This window comes from Choloepus didactylus, chromosome 11 (assembly GCF_015220235.1).
Source record: "Choloepus didactylus isolate mChoDid1 chromosome 11, mChoDid1.pri, whole genome shotgun sequence".
NCBI classification, from domain to species: Eukaryota; Metazoa; Chordata; class Mammalia; order Pilosa; family Megalonychidae; genus Choloepus; species Choloepus didactylus.
In genome coordinates, this window is record NC_051317.1 from 12,490,736 (window position 1) to 12,498,129 (window position 7,394).

Sequence of the window (7,394 nt, forward strand, 5' to 3'; positions counted from 1 at the left end):
CTTTGTGTCTCTGAGCTCTTCCTAGGCTTCTTTCAGGCCTGCCCCTTACTCCCTCTCTCACATCTGCCGAGAGGGGTGGAGAGTGGGGAGCAGCAAGACTGGCTCCTTTTAAAGCGGGGTCCCGCCCTCTGAGTTGGAGCTGGGCCTCCTTGGAGACAAAGGTGGGCAACAGGAATGGGCAAAGGTTGACTTCCCAGCTCCACCATGTATGCTGCCTGTGGGGAGGCAGTTGATCCAAATTCTCTAAGCCTCCGTCTTCCCACCTGTTAAAATGAGGGTGATAATAGCATTTGCCTTAGAAGTTTCTCATGAGGACTAAGCAACATAATGCACACTAAGGCTAGTGCCTCCAAAAGGAAAAAAAAAAAAGATAATTATTTTTCAAACTATGTATGCTTTAAAATGCAGTCTTATTTTATGTACCAATTTTAAAAACAGCTGTCAATTAATCCATGACACAGTACTTAAGATACCATTGATTATAAATCACATTCTTATTTCAGAAATGCCAAATGTGGGAATATGCATGCCTTGGAATCGATACAGTATAGCATTAGCTATTATGAAAAGTGCCAGATTCCTACTCTCCCCTGAAGGGAGGTTCCCTGGGGAAGCCCTGCCCTCTGCTTACCCAGATTCCTGCAGCAGAACCACTCACAGATAGCAGGTGACATTGTGGAGCCGGGAGGCATTGCTAAGCTTGGGTGCCTTCGATTAGGGTGGGGAGGACTGGACATGTGCCCAAGGCATGAAGCTGAAGTCCACAACTAGAAGACTGTCTGGGAACTGTGAGTGGTTGGCAGCCAGGAGCATTTGCCTCCTGCATGTGACATTTCCTGCATGTAAGACCAAGCTTGGCCAGAGGCTTTAGGTTTTGACGATTCAAAGACAAGGCAAGTCTTGGATATGCCAAGAGCACCCACTTCCCATTGAGTAGATCCCTCCATCTTTGGGCCTCAGTTTCCCCATCTGTTATCATAGAGAGTTGAGTTGATGGGTGGTTTTGAGCTCTAGGGGGAGGCTGAGCCATTGAAGCCTTGGGCCCTGCCTTCCTCAACCAGAGGGATCCACTTGGGTTTCTTCCCCATGGGGGAGTTCCATGTAGGATTTTGTTAGCTCCCATGCCTGAGGTTGGGGTAGAGTGGCAGATGAATTAGTAGAGTTTGGAAAAGCACAGAGATGGCCTTAAAGGCCCTTCCAAGGCTGGCATCCCCTGATACAACCCAGAGATTCTCAGACCTTAACAGGTTTCTGAATGACCCGGGGCCGTCCATATGAGGGGTGGGGCCCTAGAATTGACATTTTTAACCAGCTCCCCAGTGATTCAGATGCCCAGTTTCTTTGAAGATCCAGTGAAAGACTGAATGTACAGTACCTGGTTTCCAAAGGAAAGAGTAAGGAAACAGCATCCCAATCTGATTTCTGAACTCTCCTTGTTCTAGGTCTTAGTATTGGTTCTATACTTAGAATTTCTTTGCTCTAATAGTATTTCTTTTCCCAGCTGTGTGGTGGGCTGGAACACTTAGACCCACTTCCCACGGAGAACTTGCCTTCCACGCTTCACACTGTGAAGTCAGGGCCAGGGTTCCTTGTCCCTCATGCACTCCCAGGTTCAAAGTCCTCCCCACAGCTGTTTCTTCCCTCTCTGGAATTCTCTTCTCCGTGAACCGTTGTCTGGCTTGCTCCTCATCCTGTAAGTCAGTGATTCTCAACCGAGGTCAGTTTTGCTCCCCAGGGAACATTTGGTGATTGTCTGAAGACATTATTCATTGTCAAAACTGATGGTGAGGGGTTGCCACTGGCATCTAGCAGGAAAAGGCAAGGGATCCTGCTAAACATCCTACAAGACAGGACAGTCCCCTACAACAAGGAATTATTTGCCCCCAAATGTCAGTAGTGTTGCCATTGAGAACATTCTGTCTCAGCTTGTCACCGCCCAAAGAGGCTTCTGTGATAACCCTAGGCACTCTCTCTACCCCCTTTTATTTTCTACATAGGTGTTAAAACCATCTGAAATGATCTTGTTACTTTGTTTACTTGTGCTTGCTTAATGGCTGTGCCCTAAACTACCCACAACTAAAGTGTAACTCTTGGAGATGGTAGCAGTAATAACAGCCTCTGGCATTTATTGAGCATTTACTGGGTATTAGGCATCTGCTAAGAACTTGGCTTATACTTCTACTTGCCATCATCCCGACAACCTTACAAGGTAGGTAGAACTTTAGTGGCTGTGTTTTACAGATCAGAAGACTGAGGTGTGGAGAGGTTATCTGCCTAAGTACTACAGGAGTAAACGAAGGCGCCATGGTTAAAACTATTGAAGGCAGTCGGAACTTTTACCACCTCCCTTTGCTGCCTGCATCGGGGTTTTCGAATGAATGGATGAACGGCTCTGTGGCTGCCCAGGCTGGCTGCCTCACTCACCCGGGTGGGGAAGATGTCACCATAACAGAATAATGGCTCTGGGGTCATAAAAGAAAAGAATTGCCTGGCTTTCACACTCCTGATTTACCTACCACGTGGCAGTGGGTTCGCTCAGAGCGTGCTCACCAGCAGACAAATACAAAGCTTCTTGTTCATCCGTCATGGACTAATGTGATTTACTGCTCCATCTGAGGGTCCCACAGCCCTGCACATCTGCCCCCAGTGGACCCTGATCTGGGAGGGGTTCCCTGAGCCCCCAGCGCCATTTGCGAAGGTGAATATCTGGAGCCTCCCCAGATCATTGGGGAGTTCAGGTTCTGGTCTAACAGCCTGGAAAACTGCCTTCCTCCCTCATGGTAACCAGGACCCTTCGGTTTCTGGGCCAGTGCCTAGAAAAGAATCTTGCCAGCCCTTACTAACCAGAGCCTGTTCCTCAGGAAAGAACCTGTAACTTGAGATTCAGCAGGAAGGCAGCAGAGCACATGGCAGGAGTCCCCAGCCCAAAGGCCCACCAGGGCCAGGCAGGTAACATGAGTGATGGATCCAGCAAGACTGTGAGCTGTGGGGACTGTTGGACTGTAGAGCAATGTCCTGTACAGGACACGCTTTCTGTTCAGCTTCAGTCAATTATTACCTTGCAGAGATGTAAGCTCCATGTTGCCAGACATTCCAGTTTTTTCCAGGAGGAGCTGGCAGTCTGCATTTTCTATAAAATCAACTAATTTTTAGTGATTTAAAAAATCACCTTAAAAAATGCAATACAACAGAAAACTTGTAAAACACATCTGTGGGTGAAGAGTGGGCTGGAAGCTTGCAGTTTCTAGTGCATAGACAAGAACCTCGGACCTGAGGTAGAGGCTCCGAGTTTTTCTGCTCTTACCTGGGTGACCTTGGGAAAAGCCACCTCTCTACTCTGACCCTCTGTCTCCTCATCTAAGATGGGAAGGCTATCAGCCTCATCTACACTTAAGGTTTATGGTAAGATAGCATGGAATATATGGTTTATTATTCATCAATGAATTCTGCAAGGAATATTCAATAATTGGGCCCATCCTTTGGGGGCTCGGGTGAGCTCTGAGCTTCACCTCCCTCCAATCCAACACTAGCTTTTAAAGGAAGAAGAACCCAAGTAATTAGTCTTTGGCTCTGCCAATATTTCAGCCTCCTGTCTTTATCAGAGTTAGAACAGTCAGGATGCACAAGAGCTCAGACCCTTTGTTGCTCCCTAGCTGTGGGACTTGGTCAGGTCACGTCCCTTCTCTAGCTCTCAAGTGTTTCCATCTGTAGAATGGGAGAGTTGGGACTGGAATGGTCTCCAGGGTCACACCCAACTGGGGAGCATGTAGCAATGACAGCTCTGGGATCTTCCTACTTGAGGAGTCCAGTTCACAGTCTAGGGTGGGGCCTGGGCTGCTTTTTTAAAGGGACCCCTAAGAGAGGCATGTGCACCATTGGATTTGGAAACTTCTCTCTACTCTGAAGGCTCTGAACCTGTGTATGCCCATTTTCACCAGTGGAACCACCAAGAAGGGCCTTAGAATTAATATCCCACTTTAGTGGGCACTGACTACCTTCCAGGCCCTGGAATTGACTCTTTCCTAGTGCTTTTTTATTCCCTTACTATTCTTTTGTCCTCATATCAATACCATGGGCTAGTGTTAACACCGTCTTCCAGACAAGGAAACTGAGGCCCAGGGAAGCTCAGGGTCTCACCATAGATGAGTTTCGGATTTAGATAGGCCTGACAGAGGAGTTCATCAGGACTTCCACACCATGTCACCCCCAGGTAGCGAGTACACACCCACATCAAGGCCCCGTAACTCAGGATTTCACGGCCCCTACCCCATCTTGGCATCACCGGGCAGCAGGTGGGGGCTGGGGCGCCACCTAGTGGTGGTCTTTAAAGATGCTTTGGGCAGCCGTCCCCTTCTCCAGATAAGGGCGGCACATATGAGGAGGGTGCCCTGGCAGAGAGTGAGATGACTCCCAAGGGTGAGGGCGAAGGTCACGAGGAGCCTGGTGTAAAGGGTGCCTGACTTGAGGTCTGTGGAGTGGGGAGTCGCTGTAGCATCTTAGGGCGGGAAAGGGGTGGCACTCCTCTTTTTGGAAGTCATTAGCATGGATTTTCACCCTTTCTCCTTGCAGCTCCCCTGTGACTAAGGAAAAGAAGGGTTCCTTCTTCTGTTTAACACAAGGATAAGATGAGGCTCAGAGAAGTCCAGTGACTTGCCCAAGAGCCTTACAAGTTAGTGGACGAGGCACTCCTACCCCTTTAAACACACTGACTCGACTATGACAGTGGTTATAAAGGACGTGATGGTGGTGGCAGTGGCAGCCAATATTTAGTGAGTTTGTACCGTAGCAACTCTATAGGTAAGTACGGGTGTTATCCCATTCACAGATGAGGAAACTGAGGCTCAGAGAAGCAGATGAACTTGCCCCAAGGCGGCAATGCTACTAAGTGGTAGACGTGGGATTTGAACCCTGGCAACCTGATTTGAGTCCATTGTCTCTTCTGTTGGTTAAGGAAGCCTCCCTGCCAAGATGCTAGCAAGATGGGAGCTTTACCCCAGCTCACCTGGCTCCGTTTGCCCTCATAAGCTGGACTGAGCCACTCTAGCCACCGTCAGCCAGTGACACCCAACCCCACGTTACTCTCAGCAGAGATTTACTCTCTACTGCGTGACCATGGATGTATTTCTTCCCCTCTCTGAGCACCAGTTTCCATATAGTGAAATGCCGGCTTTAAACCAGTTGAACTCAGTTCCTGCTATTCCAAGAGTCTGTGAATCAACAGCAACACTTGGCTTAACAATTCTAGGCTGCCAACAATTTGAACTTGTCTTTGAATCTATCACAGATGTGAAAACAATCTCTGTCTTGCCTTCCCTCTCTCTCCCTTCCTCCTCTCCTCTCCTCCCTTCCCCTCCCCTCCTCTCCCCTTCTCTCTCTCTCTCTCTCTCTCTCTCTCTCTCTCTCTCTCTCTCTCTCTCTCTCTCTCTCTCTCAATTTTTAGCCTAATTATGGTTAACTGTCTGTTATTTAGAGACTTACTATCCAAGCTCATTATGAGTAATTATTCAGTCTGGAGGGAAAGAGCAACACTGCTAGTTTAATTTAATGCTTACCTAGTTCACTTAATTAGCAATAAGTCTTGGCAAAACGATGGAATTTGTGGGGTCCTGGCTTGCGGGTGGGGTGGAGGGGGAGGCTGAGTGCTGTTCTTGGAAAGATAAACAAGGCTTCAGGGCAGGATGTGGGAGGAGGAAAGGAGTGAGTTGCCAGGGAGCTGGGCTGTACCATCTGTCCAGGCCAAGGCTAGCCCATGAGAATGAAAGGCCAGAGACTGCACAAAACTGGAAGGACCCTAGGTCATGTAGCACTTACTAAGTGCCTGCTGCGTGCCCGACACTGTGTAAGGTGCTGGGCGAACTTGACTTCTTATGCCCAATAGGTGGGATTTGTATATTCAAGGCAATTTAGGTATTACGTGCCTTGAATAATTTGCCTCTCGTAGAGAGTACATTCTTTTTTCATTACTCTTTTCAATAATTTTGCTTAGGTAAGGAGAAAGTTTCCATTTGATGTTACTGTGTCTTTTACATCCCTCCTGTCCTTTTCACAAAGGAGGCCCAGGGCCTTGGGCAGCCGACAGAATCTAGCTATAAATCAATGTCACTGAGCTTTGAGTTTTTGGGTTTTATCTATTTATGGCAGATGCTATTGGCTTTCCAGGTAGAGCAGTGATATAAAGTTTCCATTGTAAGAATAAGTGGATAAGGTGAAATCACTGCCCTCCCCCCTACGTGGGATCAGACACCCAGGGGAGTGAATCTCCCTGGCAACGTGGAATATGACTCCCGGGGAGGAATGTAAACCTGGCATCGTGGGACGGAGAACATCTTCTTGACCAAAAGGGGGATGTGAAAGGAAATGAAATAAGCTTCAGTGGCAGAGAGATTCCAAAAGGAGCCGAGAGGTCACTCTGGTGGGCACTCTTATGCACACTTTAGACAACCCTTTTTAGGTTCTAAAGAATTGGGGTAGCTGGTGGTGGATACCTGAAACTATCAAACTACAACCCAGAACCCATGAATCTCGAAGACAGTTGTATAAAAATGTAGCTTATGAGGGGTGACAATGGGATTGGGAAAGCCATAAGGACCACACTCCACTTTGTCTAGTTTATGGATGGATGAGTAGAAAAATAGGGGAAGGAAACAAACAAACAGACAAAGGTACCCAGTGTTCTTTTTTACTTCAATTGCTCTTTTTCACTCTAATTATTATTCTTGTTATTTTTGTGTGTGTGCTAATGAAGGTGTCAGGGATTGATTTAGGCAATGAATGTACAACTATGTAATGGTACTGTGAACAATCGAAAGTGCGATTTGTTTTGTATGACTGCGTGGTATGTGAATATATCTCAATAAAATGAAGATAAAAATTAAAAAAAGAAAAAAAAAAAGAATAAGTGGAATGTCATACAGAAAAACATTGGGTAAAAAGAAGAGAAGGTGATACACAGGTGTGGCAAAACTCTTCAGGAGAGGGGAGAGAAAAGGCCCGGGCAGTGCTCTGGGCTAGGGAGTTTCTAGCCAGGGGCAACCAGCCACCTTTCTCCACTCCCATGCCAAGAGAGGACAGAGTCATCAGTCAGAGGACATCTGCTGAGCCTGAATGCTGCCTCAGAATCCTTCTTAACCCAGTGCTCCAGGCAGCTTCCAATAACCCTTCTTGCTGGCGTCCAACAGTGACCTCCCCTGAGCCCACTGCAGCCTCTCTCACTTCTTCCCAGACTCTACTAGTCCCAGTCCCTCCTTTTCCCTCCTGTCACCCACTTTGCCATCTTATAGAATATGATTTTCCCTCAGTCCCTCATTAGTCTTCCCAGCCCCTCTTTGTAGTAGTGGGTAAACCAAGGCCCAAAGAGATGAGTCTTGCTTAAAATCCCATTGCAAGTTAACAGA